Below are 19,115 nucleotides of genomic sequence, written 5' to 3'. Positions count from 1 at the left end.
AAACACTCTAATTTCTCAGTTCCTCAACTTCTGCCTTTCTCATTGCCTCTACCTCAGTCATACCTTTGATCTTGACATCTCCCACAAGTATCTCACTTTCCTGTTCAGGAACTATGAAATTTCTTTATCTGATAATATATTTACAGTCTACCTCTTGCTCTTCATTGTAAATCCAAACCCTGTTCTTCATTTTCATTGTGACCTCATTCCATTCTTTCTCTGGACATTACCACTGCATTGACTACACTTCTCTTCCTTCCCCATGTTGACCACTTCATAAGCTAGCTCAGCTTTATGCTGCCCTCTTCTATCAAGTCCTTGCCACCTTATCCTTTTATTGCTCTTGCCTTGTCAAACTTCAGCCTTGGATTTCTCCTACCATTGGCTACCTTTACTTCTACTTTGTGAGTACTGCTGCTAGAGAAAATAATAAAAGCATTTGGACTGGATCCACTACAAATTTATGTTACAATTGAGTCTCACAACAGCATGACAATGCTTTTACACTTTCCTGATTGATTGACTAGTTGATATACCATGGGGACTTTTTGAAACTTTTTCATACTTCTTAGACCTCCATTACACCCTTCACTCTATTTTATCAACTGAGAACCTTCCTTCATATTTCATAGAAAAAAGGTGAAAATATTTACCAAGAGGATCCTTTTTTTCTCTAATTTATCTCATGTTATTCTGATGACTTCATTATCTCCTCCTTTATCCCTGTTTCACATGGAAAGGTGGTCCTTTGCCTTAGAAAAAGAAACCCCTCTGAGGCATAAGAGATCTCATGATGACATTTCTAGCAGATTTCTTCTTCCATCATCTTCACTCTCAATACCTTCCATATCCCCATGTCTATTGTTTCTTCCCCTATTACTTGTACACATGCTCACCCCCATGCTTCAAAAAAATCCTCACTTGATCTGTTCATTTCTGCTAGCTATCATTTTACATCTCTCCTCCCTTTCAAGGCTAAAATCTGTGAGAAAACCATGTATAATCTAATCTGTGCCTCCACTTTCTTTCCTGTAACTCTCTCCTTAACTTTCTAAAGCATGCATGGGGAACTTTTTTTCTACCAAGGACCAATTGGATATTTATAAGATCTTTGCAGGCTATATTTGGTCAAACATTTAATTAACTCATCCCTAAAACATTCCAAATTTTACTGAATTTCTTTGCCTTGGCAACACCAGATCAATAAGGCCTGCAGGCTGGACATTCCCTGTCCTTGCTCTACAGTCTAGCTTCTGATCTCATCACTCAACCATAATTACTTTTTCCAAAATTACCAATGATCTTTTAATTGCCAGATTTACTGATTCTTTTTTCAGTCATAATCTTTTTTGACCTCTCTGCAGCCTTTGGTACTGTCCTTCATCTTCTTCTCCTTGATATCTTTCTTCTCTCTAGGTTTTTGTGACTTCTCTCTCCTGGTTCTCTTCCTACCTGTCTGATCACTTTTCAGTCATCTTTGTAGGACCAGGATATACCCACTAACTGAAGTTATCCCCCAAGGTTCTCTCCTAGACCCTTTTCTTCCTCCACACTATTTCACTTAGCAATCTCATCATTTCTCATGGTTCACTTATCAGCTAGATATAGATGATTCTAAGATCTAGTTATCTAGCCCTAAGCTCTTACCCAATCTTGACTCAGTTGTATATCTTGTATTTGTATATCTTGAATTTGATGTCATGTATACATCTTTAATTCAATAAATTCAAAACGTAAGTCATCATAATATTAATAAAGCACAATGTCCTTATTCCCAGAAAGGAAAAAAAATCTCTTCTTTCTAACTTTCCTACTACTGTTTAAGGCACTAACATCCTCCCAATCACTCAGGCTTACAACCTAGGGGTCATGCTCAATTCTGAATTCTCATTAACCCTCCTTCCCTGTCCATCCCTGCACCCACCATATCCAATAAATTGCTAAGTCCTGTCAGTTTTACCTTCATATCATGTCTCCTCTATACTCCCTTTTCTCCTCTGACACTATCATCACCCTAGAACAGTCTTCTTGACTCTAGCCCTGGACTGTTGCAATAGCCCTCTTGTTGGCCTCCCTACCTCAAGTCTTTTTAATCCTTCAGTCAAAATGATTTTCCTAAAGCACAGATGTAATCTCCCCCTCTCCTACCCCATTCAATAAACACTATGAGTTACCATTGCTTTTAGGATTAAATATAAAGTCCTCTTTTTAGCTTTTAAAGTCCTTCAAAAGATGGTCCTTTCCAATCGTCTTACACCTTACTTCCCTACCTATACTAGGTGATCCAGAGGATCTTGGACCTCTCATCTTCCCAACAGTGTCCTTAAATGAATCCATGGACCAAATTAGTTGATGGAAGTGTCTTCCTTGAAAGCCAGTTTTAGGGAGATACATATTTATCATCCTAAATATGAAATAATTGAGCGCCCACAAATGGAGAAAGAGATGTTCACATCTAAGAGCTGTGAGTTACTTCATGTGCTCTGTAAACTCAAACCTAATTTTACCTAAACTAAGTATGAAAGTAGGAGTGATTAAGTCACAGGTTTTAGGGGTATGTTTAAAATGAACTCTTCTTATTGTACCTTTTAAGTTTATTCCCAAGAATTATATAAAAAGCTCTGAGGACCCATCAGTGGAAATAGGGATCTGAATGCATAATTTCTAGACTTTACATGAATTAAAATCTTAAATAAAGACAGAGAAAGCATGCTCACCAATTTTGTAAATGACACAAAGCTGGGAAAGATGGTTAACAGAGTCAGTTTCCAAAAGGATCATGATAAACTAGAGTATTAATAACCCAGGGAATGACAAATACAAACAAAAAAAATTTCTATGCCCAATTTAGTGAGTATACTGGGGCCTGCAAAAGGAAGAAGAGTGTGAAGAAGAAACTTAATACTTAGCCTATGAACTTATGACTTTTACTGATAGCCTAAGTGGATTGGGCATGATGACCTTAGATAGATGGGGCCATGGAAGCACTAAGGGATAATTAGCCTTGGATTTATAGATAAAAGACATGAGCCTTCAAGGAAGACAAAGGCTGGAGAGAGAAAGAGAGTGAGAGAGAGAGACAGAGAGACAGAGAGACAGAGAGACAGAGAGACAGAGAGACAGAGAGACAGAGAGAGACAGAGACAGACAGACAGACAGAGACAGAGACAGAGAGGAACAGAGAGACAAAGACAGAGACAGAGATAGAGATAGAGTCAGAGAGAGACAGAGAGATAGAATTGACTTGCTTTTTAATCTTATACAACTTTAGTTTGTAAATTTTAAAATATGAGTATTTTCCTTATTTTTCTTTTAATTGAACTTATATGTGCTATTTGGTCAAGGGGGCTTATGACACAGACAAGATTAAGCATCTCCATAAACAGAATGGAAAGACATCACAAAGAGTGGGACACCCAATAGAGAGCAGTGTGACAGAGGAGCAAACCTTGGCTGAGAAGAAATAATAGCATGCCCAATGACATATCCAGAGCATGTGAGCAGCCATGCAGATCTTAGTTTTCCTGATCATGCATATGCCCTGGTCACCAGATGTGTTCCCTACATGCATGTACCTACATGTATCTACATTTGTTCCCCAGTCAAATATATATCTTTTACAATGATCCCCAGTTACGCTTTCAGCCTTCATGTTTTCTTATATTACTGATGTTGTAATCACAACATATGAGAGACTGAAACCCCCATGGGTAGGAGGGTGCTTTCTTGTCATTAGAACATAAGCTCCTTCCAAGCAGGAATTGTTTCATTCTTTGTATCTGGTGCCTAACACAGTACCTGACATTGATTAAGCAGATGTTTAATCAATACCCATTGACTGTCACTTATTTTCCTGAGCTATTTAAATGAATTTTGATTTGAATTAATGTATCTCATTGTTGGTATGTGAAAACAGATTCTTCAGTGAAAGTTCATGAACTATAATTTTGAACATATACTACTAAGACTCAAAGGCTTTGAATCTGGGGGACCGCTGGGTTAGGAGACTCCTACTTTACATCAGAATAGCTCTAACTGTTATGAGTTTCTTTTTCTTAATTGAACTTATATATGCTTTTTTGACATTTCTAACCTGTGGTCCTAGCTGGACCTCCATAGCCAAGTTGAAGAAATATGTTCCCTCTTCCATGTAATGATCCTCTAAATACTTGAAATCAGTTAATGTGTTTCTTTCAGGTCATCTTTTCTCCAGGCTAAACTTCCCCATATGGTATAAATACAAGATCTTTCATCTTCCTGGCTTCATTCCTCTGGACACTCTCCAATTTATCAATAGTCTTCCCAAAATTTGGTGCCAATAACTGAGGACAGTAGTTCAAAAGTGTCCCTACCAAAGCAGATTATGACAGATTATCAATTTCCCAATCCTGGATACTCTGTCTCTCAATGCAGCCTAGGGTCAAAGAAACTTTTTTCCTTTTTTTCTCACTGTTAGCTCACACTGAATATGTTGTCAACCAACCACCCCCCTCCCTAGATCTTTTATTTCCAAATAAATTGCTACCTAGCCATATTTTCTCCAAAAACAGTATACATACTGTTACATAACCTAGAACCACAAGGAAGAAAGAAGTCACTGTCAAAAATTATACTGTATATGCCCTCATCAGAAGGAAATTCAACATATACCCCATTCAAAGTGAGTGATTTTGATGATTGATTCATAAAAATTAAATTAAAACTTTATGTTTGCTATTCAGAGATGAGACATTCAATATCAATGATTCATATCATTCAAAAAATGAATGGAAATAAATTACCAACATTAAGGTAAAAATAACAAGCCTAAAGTTTTCTATTCTCACTAAAAGTTGAGTTCTTTGCTGTGGGGAATGTGAAATATGAGGCAATACCTAGTAGCATTATTTTCCATTTGCAAATGTATTGAGTGGGTTTTCTTTCCCATAAGCCCACACAAGGCTGAATTATTAGGAACTCTCCTAGCATTACCTAACAACTCTGCAAGACTTCTCAAACATCATTTAGAAGCACAGGGTAGCAATTCTTTTTTTCTTCTGTTTTGTCCTTTTTTATTTTTCCAATTACATGTAAAGATAGTTTTCAACATTCATTTTTGTAAGTTTTTGAATTCCACACTTTTCTACCACCCTCTCTGTTCCCTCCTATCTCCCTATGGCAACAAACAAGTTGATATAGGTTATACATATACAATTATGGTTAACATATTTCTGTATTAGGCATTTTGCAAATAAAAAATTAGAACTAAGGGGAAAATCATGAAAGAGAAAAAACAAGATAAAATAAGTTTTAAAAAATGAACTAGTATGCTTTGCTCTGCATTCATACTCCACAGTTTTTCTCTGGCTGTGGATGGCATTGTCCATAACAAGTCTCTCAGGATTGTTCTCTATCATTTAACTTCTACAAGGAGCTGCATTCATCATAGTTGATCACCTCACAATGTAGCAGGTAATGTGGACCATTGTAGACAATCACCTAGTTCTACTCAATTCAGCATCAGTTCATGAAAGTCTTTCCAGACCACTCATTATTTTTTAGAGAACAATAGAATTTCATAGCATTCATATCCATAGCTTGTTCATTCATTCTCCAGTTGATAGGAATTTTTCTCAATTTTCAATTCTTTGCCATTACAAAAAGACCTGCTTTAAATGTTTTTGTACATGAGGGTCTTTTCCTACTTTTTATGTTCTCTTTGGGTTACAGACCTAGTAGTGGTATTTCTGAATCAAAGGATATGCACAGCTTTATTGATCTTTGAGAAGAGTTTTGAAATTTCTCTCCCAAATGGTTGGTTCAGTTCACAACTTCACCAACAGTACATTGTATCCCTGTTTTCCCTTATCTTCTCCAATATTGATAATTTTCATTTTTTTATTATTTTAGTCAATCTGATAGGTAAGGGGTGATATATATCAGAGTTATTAAATGAAGAACTTTGTAAAGATCAATTCATCAAAGAGATACCAGAATAAAGAGAAAAGGGTTTTGTAGAGAAATAACACATGAAAGCTTTTTTCCACAGGACCACTGCTCAAATTTTAGTGTATGAAATACATCTGAATTAGAAATAATGAATAGTCTAAAGAACAAATAAGCCTAAATGAGAAAAATCTAAATAAGAAAAAAATCATTTATATAATTAGATAAGTTGAACTCAATTCACATCCAATCAATGATAGAAAGATAGGAATATAATGTCACCAAACTATAGTAATATAGAGTCACCTTCACCTTCCCTCAACCCCAAATTCTGAACTCACAAAAATTGAATCTAATAATATAAGCAAAAGGATAATTGTCTTTTTTTGTTACAAAGCCCCCCACCTTTTAAAGATGGACAGTTTCTAAATACAGCTTATATCTAGACCACCACAAATGTTAACAAACTCTTTTCACTCTTTTTTAAAATTTTAGAAAGGTTTCATTTATTTTGAGTTTTACAATTTTCCCCCCAATGTTGCTTCTCTCCCCCCACCCACCACAGAAGGCAGTTTGTTAGTCTTTATGTCATTCCCATAGTATGCATTGATCTAAGTTTAATATGATGAGAGGGAAATCATATCCCTAAGGAAAAAAAAACATATGGTATGTTTAGATATAGCAGAATTACACAATAAGATAACTTTTTTTTTTAAATTAGAGGTAATAGTCTTTGGTCTTTGTTCAAACTCCACAATTCTTTCTCAGGATACCGATGGCATTCTCCATTGTAGATATCCCAAAATTGTGCCTGATTGTTTCCCTGTCTTAATATCAGTGTCTTAATAGGATATTGAGAAAAAAGTATCACATTCTTTTGAGGACAAGTCAAGAGCTATTACAACTTTCAAATCTTCAAATAGCAGGGAATTCTGTTTTGTCCAATCAGCTCCAAGGCTCTTCTCATAGCAAAGCACAGATCACTTCTGTATAAAAGCAAATTCTTCCCATCTCTGTTTCTCCCTCTCAAACCAGTGAGAGTAGTAGAAAACAGTATAAGCACTCCGAGAAAGATTTTCCCACTCTCATCCTGCAAGGGGAACTTTAATAAGCCTTTGTAACTCTTCCAGAACTGCTGGATTCTGCTCTTTTCCAATGAGCTTTTAGCAGCTATTTGAGTTATTCCTTTCTACAACTGAGTGACATCACCATCAGAGTGGCCATATTCTGACTACACCATAGATGCAAAAGAATTCTCCCCTAAACACACCTGACAAGGGGTCACCTAACCTCTGTTTAAACAGCTCCAATCTGGAGAGCACACTACTTCCCCTAAAGGCAGTCCATTTCATTTTTGAGAATAACTGTAATTTATTTTTTTCTTTATAAAATGCTCAAAATGACCTTGTGGGGGGCAGGTAGGTGGCACAGTGGATAGAGCATAGGCCCTGGAGTCAGGAGTACCTGAGTTCAAATCCAGTCTCAGACACTTAATAATTATCTAGCTGTGTGGCCTTGGGCAAGCCACTTAACCCTGTTTGCCTTGCAAAAACCTAAAATAAATGACCTTTTGCAACTTGTAGCCACTGCTCCTATTTCTGTCTTCTGGGGGCATACAGAATTCTGCTATCACATAAAACCTCTTCAAATACTTGAACACAGCTATCAAATTTGAGTTTTCTCTTCTTTATGTTAAATATTCCCATTTCCTTCATCTATTCTATGGCATGGACTAAACACCCTTTACTTTTCCATTATCTTCAGTGGAATCCTCTCAAGTTTAATTCCCATCCTAAACCATGGTCCTCCAAACTGAAAACTACCCTACTGATGTAGAATAATTAGAACAAATCACTGGGTGTATATATTACCTGATTCTTGAAAGTCATGCTCTTCTATGTAGCCCAAAACAGATTGGGGAGGGGAGGGGATGAAGAGAGGGAGATTATTGTATCATAATGCTGATTCATATTGGACTTGCAGTCAGTTAAAATTCTCAGGTATTGTTCCACCCTATCATCCACCATCAGCTGCCCCAGCAAACTGCTAGCTAGTCTTGTATCTGTAAACTCAGTTTGGTGTTTTTGAACCCAAGTTTAAGACATTACAGCTATTCCTACTAGATGCCAGATGGATCTTTTCAGTACTAACTAGGATGATAGTATAAGTTTATCAATTGTTCAGATTTTTAAAAGGCACATCAAAATGGAGACATTGAAAATGGAGTCAAAGGACTTGGTTTGCTCATTAATAAATGAGACATAGGCACAGAAGATTATTTGTGGGACCGATAATATTTACTTCCCCAAAATGAGAATTTAAGGTAGTACCTCCCTCCTTAACTTCCCTATGAAAGGGAACAAATTAAATTCAACTAAAATTTGTTAAGCATCTACTAAGCACAAGACACTGTGCTGAGCACTAGGAATTCAAAGACAAAAATGAAAACATTCTGTGCCCTTAAGTATTCTGTATTCTACTGTGGAAAACACCTCCCATTCAATATCCAGCTACCTGCAATAGTTATTTTTGTAGTTGCTCAGTTACCACTGCCTCATTTCTTCCTGTCCTACCCCACCAGTATCTTCTGGACCATACGTTACCATACATAAGGGTTATATAAAATTAGAAAGAAAAAAATATTTTTTGTTCAGTATTTTAAATCATGTCTGACTCTTCATTACCCAATTTGTGTTTTTCTTGACAAAAATACTGGAGTAGTTTGCCATTTCCTTCTCCAGTTCATTTTACAAAGAGGAACTGAGGCAAACAGGGTTAAGTGACCTAGCCAGGGTCACACAACTATGTCTGAGATTAGAACTCAGGAACATAAGTCTTCCTGACTCCAGGCCAATATCCTATCTACTGTACTATGTAACTTTTCCCTATAAATAATTAAAGGTGATCAAAATTTTGAATTTAATGCCTTGGAAGGTAATGAATTTCCCATTCTCAAGGTTTTGAAGTGGAGATTAAATGGCTGCTCACTACAACTTTGGGTGGGGGGGATATTGTATATATGATTCATGATTTATGAAAGGCCTGGACTATGGTGGTCTCTAAGGTACCTTCAATTATAATATTCTTAGTGATTAATTTGGAGTCATATTTTTTGTTTGCAGATGCTTTTATTCAAGACTGTATGCATTTTTTGCTTTTAAAACTATTCATAAGGCTAAATCTATCCAATATAGAAATATATTTAATGACAAATGTACCCGTATAATTGACCTACAAAAGCTTTTATATAATATGTACACTAACACATTTCATAACAATAAGAATCTAATTTCTTCAAAGATTCATACTTTGGAAAAGTTTCCTTTTAATAGGAAGTTAAAATATTAAAGATCATAATTCTTTCAAAATTAGCAGCTTAAATTAAAACCCCTATAATATCTATATCCTGAATTTAAAAACCAAGAAAAATGATAATATATTGCTATAATAGAGATCATTGAGAATAATGGAGAAAAATGAATGGATAACTCTTTAGTGTAAATGGTTTAGTACCCATTAAATATAAAAGAAGTAACCAAATAAAAAGATACTTTTCAAATGGTCTCCATTTTTTTAATTTTTAAAACTACTACTATTAACTATCTGACTACTAAAAACTGAATGGATATTAATATTCTGAGATTCAGATTATTTCTTTTTTAAGGTTTTTATATTCTGAATAGTTGAATAAATAAAGAATGAAAAAGGATTTATTATTTACTACATTATGATTACTGTACTAAAGGATATGGGGATACAAATCCAAAAAGTGTTGTAGTCCCTAACTTCAAGTCCCTGCATTCTAATAGGAAAAATAATGCATGTGGGAAGATGGTAGTCAAAGAAAAATGTTCATCTCTACTTATTAGAATCCTCAGAGCTTCTCTGAAGGTTCAGCTCAGGTTCCCCCAGCTATTCATTAGTGCTCTCTCTCCCCTCATGATACTCTGTTAATGTATCTGTGCACTTAGGAGTTGGAACTTCCCCCTGCCCCACTTCTAATAGAATGTAATCTCTTTGGGGATCATGGTCTGTTTTTCAATTTCTTTTTTATCCTCCAAGCATAACACAGTTTTTTGTACATAAAAAGTATTTTTGCTTTTAGAGAAGGAAAAAGAGTATGGTTAGATAAAACTTTGTCCTTCAATTTGCTAAATGCATTTCTGAATTGTCCCTTATAGTTATGATACATGATCAGCCTTTCATTCAAGAGAATGGCACCCATTTTTGCCACCATGGAAGGGATTTCCATCAATGTTGTGTAAGTGCATTTCATTTACTGGATGATAAGGAGTTTTAGCATAAAAAACATTTTAAGTACTCCATTGTATAAAAGGCCTAAACCATTCATCTTCATGCTTGGCTTACTTACCTGTGTGTTATAGAGTCATTATTCCAATGACATGAGTTCAATAATGAAAAGTTAAAATACAATGTTTGCTATCTAGTGAATTCTCTAAACATCATTGGAAATCCTTTGATCAGAGCACTTTGGGGTTTTATCAGACTTGAGGAGATATCCCAGATGCCATTAAAATGGTGATCCTATGTAAAGAACTGTGGACTTGAAGTCATAAAATGATAAATTTGGTCCTCCTGATGTCCAGGGAGGTTAAGCTACTGTAGGATCTATATCACATAGATAATAAGTGCCAGAGGTATTAAACCCTTATCATTTAATTCTCCTGATTTTGATTTCATAGCAGTTAGCACTTTTTCTTATTTTAAAAAAATATAACTCAAAAAAAAGAAAAAATGCATTTTCATTTACAAAACAGAACAATTAAAAAAAAAAGGACTGGAATTTAAACTATGATTCTCCCTTTCATGTATGAGCATATAATAAATTCTACATCCTCTTTCAAAGCTATCCTGCTTATCTGTGTTTCCTTCTGACCTTTCTTCTCTTCTGGGCATTTTTGAGAATGTTTTAATGGGTTCCCATTTTGTTGGCATTACTATTCTTTTTTTAAATTTTTTTTAGGTTTTTGAAAGGCAATGGGGTTGTGACTTGCCCAAGGCCACACAACTAGGTAATTATTAAGTGTCTGAGGCTGGACTTCAACTCAGGTACTCCTGACTCCAGGACTGATGCTCTATCCACTGCACCACCTAGCCGTCCTTATTCTTGTTTTTTAAAGAAAGGTTTTTATTTATTTTGAATTTTAGAATTTTTCCCCTAATCTTGATTCCCTCCACCCACCCCCCACAGAAGGCAGTTTGTTAGTCTTTAAAATTGTTTTCATGTTGAATGTGATGAGAGAGAAATCATATCCTTAAGGAAGAAAAATAAAGTACAAGAGATATCAAAATTACTTAATAAGATAATGAGTGTTTTTTCAAAATTAAAGGTAATAGTCTTTGGCCTTTGTTCAAACTCCACAGTTCTTTCTCTGGATACAGATAGTATTCTCCATCGCAGATAGCCCAAAGTTGTCCCTGATTGTTGCACTGATGGAATGAGCAAGTCCATCAAGGTTTATCATCACCCCTATGTTGCTGTAAAGGGTGTACAATGTTTTTCTGGTTCTTTTCATCTCACTTAGCATCAGTTCATGCAAATCCTTCCAGGCTTCCCTGAATTCCCATCCCTCCTGGTTTCTAAGAGAACAATAGTGCTCCATGACATACATATATCACAGTTTGTTAAGCCATTCCCCAATTGAAGGACATTCATTTAATTTCCAATCTTTGCCACCACAAACAGGGCTGCTATGACTATTTTTGTACAAGTGATGTTTTTACCCTTTTTCATCACTTCTTCAGGGTATAGACCCAGTAGTAGTAGTAGTAGTATTGCTGGATCAAAGGGTATGAACATTTTTGTTGCCCTTTGGGTGTAATTCCAAATTGTTCTCCAGAAAGGTTGGATGAGTTCCCAGTTCCACCAACAAGGCATTACTATTCTTTTTTTTTTAGATTTTTGTAAGGCAATGGGGTTAAATGGCTTGCCCAAGGACACACAGCTAGGTAATTATCAAGTGTTTGAGGCTGGATTTGAACTCAGGTATTCCCTGACTCCAGGGCTGTTGCTCTATCTACAGAGGCCACCTAGCCACCCCAAGGCATTACTATTCTTAACCACATCTATTTTCTCCTTTTGACTCCCTAATCAAAAAACAACAAATTCTCCCAGTAATTCAATTCTCTTACACTTGGACATTCATCTAGGGTTCAAGTCACGAATTTGCTACTTTTGTAACTTTTCAATTTTGGACAAATCACTTAATTTTTCTTTTCCTCTGTAAAAAGAAGGCAATTATACTTTTGTTTCTTATTTCATAGTATTCTTGTGAGGATCAGATGTGTATAAAGTACAAAATGAATGTAAGCTATTATTGATATCATATTTGGTGTATATTTGCCTCATATTTATACATTATTTATACAATATAAAATTAATAATATAATAATAATTGGGGCAACTAAGTATCACAGTGAAGAGCATACTGGACTTGAACTCAAAAAGACCTTAATTCAAATTCTGTCTCAGATATTTATTTGCCATGTGACTCTGGACTAGTCATCTAACTCTGTTTTTCTCAGTTTCTCCTCTCTAAAATGAGTTGGAGAAAGAAAGGGCAAATCACTCCAGATCTTTCCCAAATAAGACATGACTGAAAGACTTAACTACAGCAACAATCATCATCCATAAAAGCAATCCTGAAGCTCATGTGGTACTCAATGATTACCAAAGTCTAGAAAACTAATTCTGTCTTCATTCTATTTATTGTGTTATTGGAGACATTCAGTCTTCCCTTATGTTGAATCCTTTTATGAGCTCTACAGTCAGTGCAAAGGGACAAAATAAGTTCTTTAGATACCAGAAGCAGAGAAAATAATCAGGTTCCAAGCAGAACATGAACAGTGCACCTCTATTTTAGATTCCTTTGAAATGCACTTGAGCCTTTAGGAGGACCTGCTGCAGTGTTTTCTGAAGTGGGTGAGACAATATTTCCAATTCAGTTATTATTCATTTTAATCTCAGGCTTTTGTGACTCATGACTGCCAAGTATAAAATGTGTCAGCAGAGGCCATTCTACAGCCAAGTGAGAAAATGAATTCACAAGCCTCTCTTGCTAGCAGATGCTTTTTATCATCATCTCAGTTCCCCCTGACTGATGGGTGTAAAGCAGGCCTTCTAAAAGTGAAATGAATCACCCCTTTGTGGACTTAAATCCATTTAATAAAATTTAAAATGGGGCAATAAGCCCAGCTGACCTGCATTTCATTGGATCACTGGCTTTGTGTGTTTATTTAACCATCCCATGGAAGAGTCCTAGTATTCTTCCAATTGTTTTTAAGGAATGAGGGACTATTTTCACATCAGGAAAATAAATGGCTCCTATTATTGATGAACTCTATTACCAGGGAAAGTACCACCATCACTTGGAAAGCCAAAAACTCTGCTGTAAACAGTACTACTTAGGGATTTGATTCAGTCCTGTATCTAAGATCTTGCAATTGTGGAAAGAAACTGCCCCTTACTATTGACCTTTCAAAGATTCCATCAGTGTTAATAAAAGCAAAAGTTCAAATAAGGGTTTTATGTTTCTTAGAAAAGTATATGTATTCTATAGACCCAATATATTAAATTAATTCACTGCCAATTTATGAAAATAGCTCATTGAATTTGAATGGAATCCCTACAGCCGGGAGAGGCATAAATGAAATACAGATTTTCAGATCCCAAGTCCAATCTTTTCCCACTACATTATATAACAGTGCAAAGACCAATGCATAGCAATTATGCAGAAACAGATTTTAATTCAATAAGAAGAAAAAGCATCCTAACAATTAGTACTGTTCAAAAATGAAATGGTCAGCCTTGTAAGGCAGTGAATTCTCTATTATTGGCAGTATTCAAGCAAAATCTTGATGTTCATTTCTTACAGATTTTAAAAAGGATTTGAACTTTAGGTTAAGAATTGAATTAAATATTTCATAAGACCCCTTCCAATTTGGTGATTCTGTCATACTCTGTTTAGACACTAACTACATGTGTAACATCAAATGATTGTCAAATACTATGAGCCCCTGGGGCAGCCAACATGTTTTTAGCATGTTGGTATCTTTTCCATATCTTTTCCCATTTAGTGCCTCTGAATTCTCATCTGTTCTTAGCCAGATGTGAAATCACCTCTCCTGAACCTTCCCTGCCCCTCCCACTATTTCCCAAATGGCACTTGTTACAGTTTTATTATAATGACTTAATCATTTCAAAAACTTACCACTGAAGATTTTGAGACAATTTCATGTATTTCTTTTATGTGCCATCTGTGTACTTTAGATTTTTTGCTGTGCTTATGCTCTATAAAGAGTATCAACTATAGATAAAGAGCTAGGGAAATCCAAGGAGGAAAATGAAATCCATTCCTTTCCTCTTATCCATATATCCAGTGACAGCTCCATCAAGGTGTCCAGCAAACTTCTAACATTTATCGCACTTCTCCTCCCAGGAAACTGTAAGAAACATTATAAACCAAATTATTGAAAATGTTGGATCCACCAATGAATGGACAGGTGATAAGATCTATAGCAAGTCTAATAAAAAAGCAAAGAGAAGGAAGATAGTGGCAAATATATTACCCTAAATGTCACTCACTATTAGTGGGACCAGAAGATCAACATGTTTAAAGGTCAAGATGAGCATGATCTGGGTTTCAAGTTTTATCAGACCAAAGTGTGGTACTCTTAGGAAAATAAAAGGAAATCAGAATTTAAAACACAAATCCTTCAGAGTGAACTTTCGATGAAGGTGATACTTTGGACAACTTGTATTATCAGTAGTAACATCTACTTATACAAGGGTATAAGGACCTTAAGGCTCTTCCTCAGTGATTGATTGGCTCATTCAGCAATATTCACCTAGTCCTTACCATAGGGACCAGAAAAATATCAAAAGTTTACATAATACATGTCCCCTTCCCTCAAGGAACTTATTATCCAGAAAAAAAAAAAAAAGTTAAAGACATCCTTGGGGTTAAGGTTAATACACAGAAATATTACCTAGAGAAGGGACTCTCCCTCCAGTGTTAAAATCTACCAAATGAAGCCAGGAATGCCACTTTGTTCTGGTCTGATGACCTCCAGGCAATTACTCTATCAACAATCTGACTTAGTTCAGAAAGCCAGGGAAATTTGCAGCCAAAGAACTGCTTCAATGAACTCATTTTGTGGACCAAAGTTGACTTGCCTATTTCTGCTTGCTCCCTGAGTCATTCATTCTTACTGAGTCATTCTATGGAGATGCAATCATGGCCCATAGAGCCCTCATTTTAGGATCTATTTTCTTTTCCACTGAGATAGGATGGAGAGTAACTTTTGGACAGTGTCACTTTGAGCTCTCGTCCCTGATGGATACCCTATTATCTTGCAATAGATAGAAGTCATTAGCTGAAATGTTCTTGTCTTGGGTCATTGAGATAGGGTTAGTGGAGCAGTGGTGTACATTGTGACTCCAAGAGGAGTTTGATCATGGGCAGAGGAAAAATTAAAAAATAAAGTAAAAAATTTGTTTAGTAATTTATTTTTCCCCAAATGCATGCAAAAATATTTTTTATATTTGTTTCTAAAACTTTGAGTTCCATATTCTCTCTCCCTTTCACCTTCCCCAAATCTACCTGCACTAATCAGAGAAGCAATTTGAAGTTTTACATTTCCATATAAGCAAAACATTTCTATAATCATCATGTTGTGAAAGAAAATATAGACCCTCCCCTTCTTCAAAAAAAAAAAGTAAACAAATGTATGTATTTTTCAATCAGTGTCCAGACACCATCAGTTCTTTCTCTGGGGAGATAACATTTTCATCAGAAAGTCTTTCAGAGTTGACTTGGATTACTGTATTGTTGAGAATAGCTTAGTCATTCACAACTGATCATCTTACAGTATTGCTGCTACTTTGTTCACAGTATATTCTACTTTACATCAGCTCAATGTAAATCTTTCCATGTTTTTCTGAGAGTTTAGTGATCCTAGAGATTAGTGATTAGAGAGATTAGTGATCCTAATTGCTGTTATTTAAATAGCCCCTACTGTGTATAGGCTTTGTGCTAAGTATTTTAAAAATATTATCTCATTTTTCCTCACAACAACTCAATGAGGTAGGCTATTATTATTTCCATTTTACAATTAGGGAAAATGAGGTAAACAAAGTTACATAACATCAAATAAGTTGAATAGAGGACTTCTTATAACATAGTTCAGACTGAGGTTAAATTTGAACTTAGGATTTCCTGCCTCCAGACCTAGTGTTCTATTCACTGTACCACTTAGTTCTAGTCTCTCCATTTTTTTTTTTGGATTTTGATTTTTTTAACCAATATATTTGTTATTCCATCACAATATTGCCATCTATCACTCTATGTTTACAATACAAGACTTCAAGTCAGCAAGTAATGGTATGTATAACAGATTGACTGCAAAAAAAGGGAAATGACAGGTCAGAAATCAAGGGAATCAATTAGCTTGTTTAATGTACAAAAGTGGGAGTAGACAAGGTTTCAAGCCTTTTCATTCACATGGAGGACAAATCTGAAAGGGTAGATTGAACCTTCCAATTAAGATCAAATTGGGGGACCATTCATTGATTTGGGACAAAACTTAACAATATGAGGTCTGACAAATAGTGTTTATCAAGGCTATTTGTTCCAAATTGTCTCCCTTCCTCCCTCCCCAAATCCACCCCCACTGATAAAGCAAGCAATTTGATGTGTTATACATGTATAATCATGCAAAGCATTTCTATAATAGTCATATTGTGAAAGCAAATATTTTCCCCTCAAAAAAACTCAAGAAAAATAAAGTTAAAAAAAGTATGCTTCACTCTTTGTCCAGACATCATCAGTGTCTTATACCCTCTAGGTTGGGTCCTACTTATGTGACATTCAATGACCTTACCCTTTTCTATTCCTTTCACTGTAAGTACCTTTTATAGGAGCCTGGGGTAAATGAATTGAAGTAAGACCATAGATTTAGACCTTGAAAAAAGACTTTCAGGTCATCTGTCCCAGCTCCCTAATATCTAAATGAGAAAACTGAGACTGAGGGGCAGCTAGATTGCACAGTGGATAGAGCGGTGGCCCTGAAGTCAGGAGGAAGGACTTGAGCTCAAAACTGGCCTCAGACACTTGACACTTACTAGCTGTGTGACTATGGGCAAGTCACTTAACTCCAGTTGCAGACAGAGAGAGAGAGAGAGAGAGAGAGAGAGAGAGAGAGAGAGAGAGAGAGAGAGAGACCGCCCAGATTGGTTAAGGTCATCTAGATTGTAAGTAGCAGAGCAAGAATTTGAATCAAAATCCTCTAACTTCAAATGCAGGGTTTTTCTAATGTACTTGAGCCCCTTCTGTATGTATCACACTGCATTAGGATAGCAATAGTAGATGTTGGTATTGGATGTTGCTGCTAGGGGCAGAGATACAGATGAACCCAGGGTCATACATCCAGGAAATATCCAAGGAGAGATTTGAATTCAGGTCTCCTGACTCTGAGTCCAATTAAGTCCACTAAACTGTGTCACCTCTACTCACTGCATATAGACAGTATTGCATTGATTCATTCAAGAAGGGTGGGGGGAAATTCTAGTGTGGCTTGTTGGCCTCCTTTTTCCTCCTATTCCTTTTACTTTTTTTGGTAAGGCAGTGGAGTTAATGTGACTTACCCAAGGTCACATAGCTAGGTAATTAGTAAGTGTCTAAGGCTGGATTTGAACTCCTGACTACAAGACCAGTACTCTAGCCACTGTGCCACCTAGCTGCCCCTCCTTTTACTTCTAATGTCCTGCTTTATTATAACAACTAGCTGATATTTTAACCTGAGGAAATATAATGACCCTTCACATCCTCATAGCCATTATTGAGGGGGAAAATCATCACAGAGATGGAGCTATATTCCTCATCACCACTACATTCCATCATCACAACTACTGAGTGATCACCTGCAAGAGACACGTGCCAGACAAGTCAAACCACCACCACCTTGACCACTAGCTCCCCTGAGGCCCTGAACTCAATGGAAACATTGCTTCCAGCTGACTACTATCAGTCAGCCAAGCCGGCTAGATTGTACAATGATTAGAAAACTGGACTAAAAGCCAGGAAGACTGGAGTTCAAATCCAGACTCTGACATTTATTGTGTGACTCTGTATATGTCACTGACTCAGTTTCCCACTATGCAAAATGGGATAAAAATAGAAGAATATACTCCCCTTGTTTATTGTAATGGAAAAATAATATTTATAATTATTTTGCAAACTTTCAAGCACTAAAAAGTCTTTTTCCATGAGACTTTCTTGGCAAAAATACTGGAAATTTCCTTCCCCACTCTGTCCCCATATTTACAATGAGGAACTGAGACAAATAGTATCTGAGGCCATATTTGAACTGTGCTCTTTCCACTGCCCCACCTAGCTATCTGTTATAAATGTTATTGTGATTCAATCATCATCCTGGCACCTGTAGAGATATAGCCTGGTAATTGCTCCAGCAGGAATTACAGGCACAGATGATACAGAAAGGAAAATTCTTGCCTCCAAAATCCTAGGTACTATCAAATTGTTCAACAGCAAAAATTGATATGATTTCTGTGCATATATATATATATATATATATATATTAAAGAAGAAGCATTAACAGCATCTTTGCTACTGTATCCTAAGACCTCATGACATTTTTCTATCTGATTTACAACTAACATTTTTATGTGTTCTGTCTCTCTCATTAGGATATGAATTTCTTGAGAGTGAGGACTGTTTGAGTTTCCTATTTTTATATCTAGCACTAAGCCCAATGCTTTGTACATAATAAGTTCTTAATAAAGGTTTTATTCATTCATGTCTCAGTTCTACTTTCTGTCTTAGAGATCTTTGAATCTCAAATCTTTTCTCAGGGTTTAGAAGACAATGCTTGTCTTTGTGAATTACAAACCCCAATTTGCCATACTATATTCAAATAGAAACTGCATTTGAACAGAAATTCTATTTTATCTTACCTTGGTATCTTGCCCCTGCCCATACCAAAGTACTCTCCACATATTAGGTGACTTAGGTGACTGTTGAATTGAATTGTTGTTGAATATGGTCCCTTACAGCCTTTTCTAATGGGAAGTTTAATAAGTATTCCCTCAGAAGAGGATATGGGGCTATCTTTTTTCTGAATTGCAAGTTTTCTCCAGAGTTAAATCCCCT

At 36.0% G+C, this 19,115-nt stretch overlaps 1 long non-coding RNA gene across 1 annotated transcript in view; it reads left to right on the top strand.

Annotated features, from left to right (window-relative positions):
* Window positions 1–276: 276 nt before the first annotated feature.
* The window catches only part of LOC141499720 (uncharacterized), a 44,407-nt gene continuing 25,568 nt past the window's right edge, over window positions 277–19,115 (top strand). Inside the window, exon 1 of the long non-coding RNA XR_012471737.1 lies at window positions 277–404. This is a non-coding gene — a long non-coding RNA (uncharacterized LOC141499720). The remainder of the gene's footprint in view (window positions 405–19,115) is intronic.

This window comes from Macrotis lagotis, chromosome X (assembly GCF_037893015.1).
Source record: "Macrotis lagotis isolate mMagLag1 chromosome X, bilby.v1.9.chrom.fasta, whole genome shotgun sequence".
Taxonomy (NCBI): domain Eukaryota; kingdom Metazoa; phylum Chordata; class Mammalia; order Peramelemorphia; family Peramelidae; genus Macrotis; species Macrotis lagotis.
This window is presented reverse-complemented; position numbering and strand designations above follow the sequence as displayed.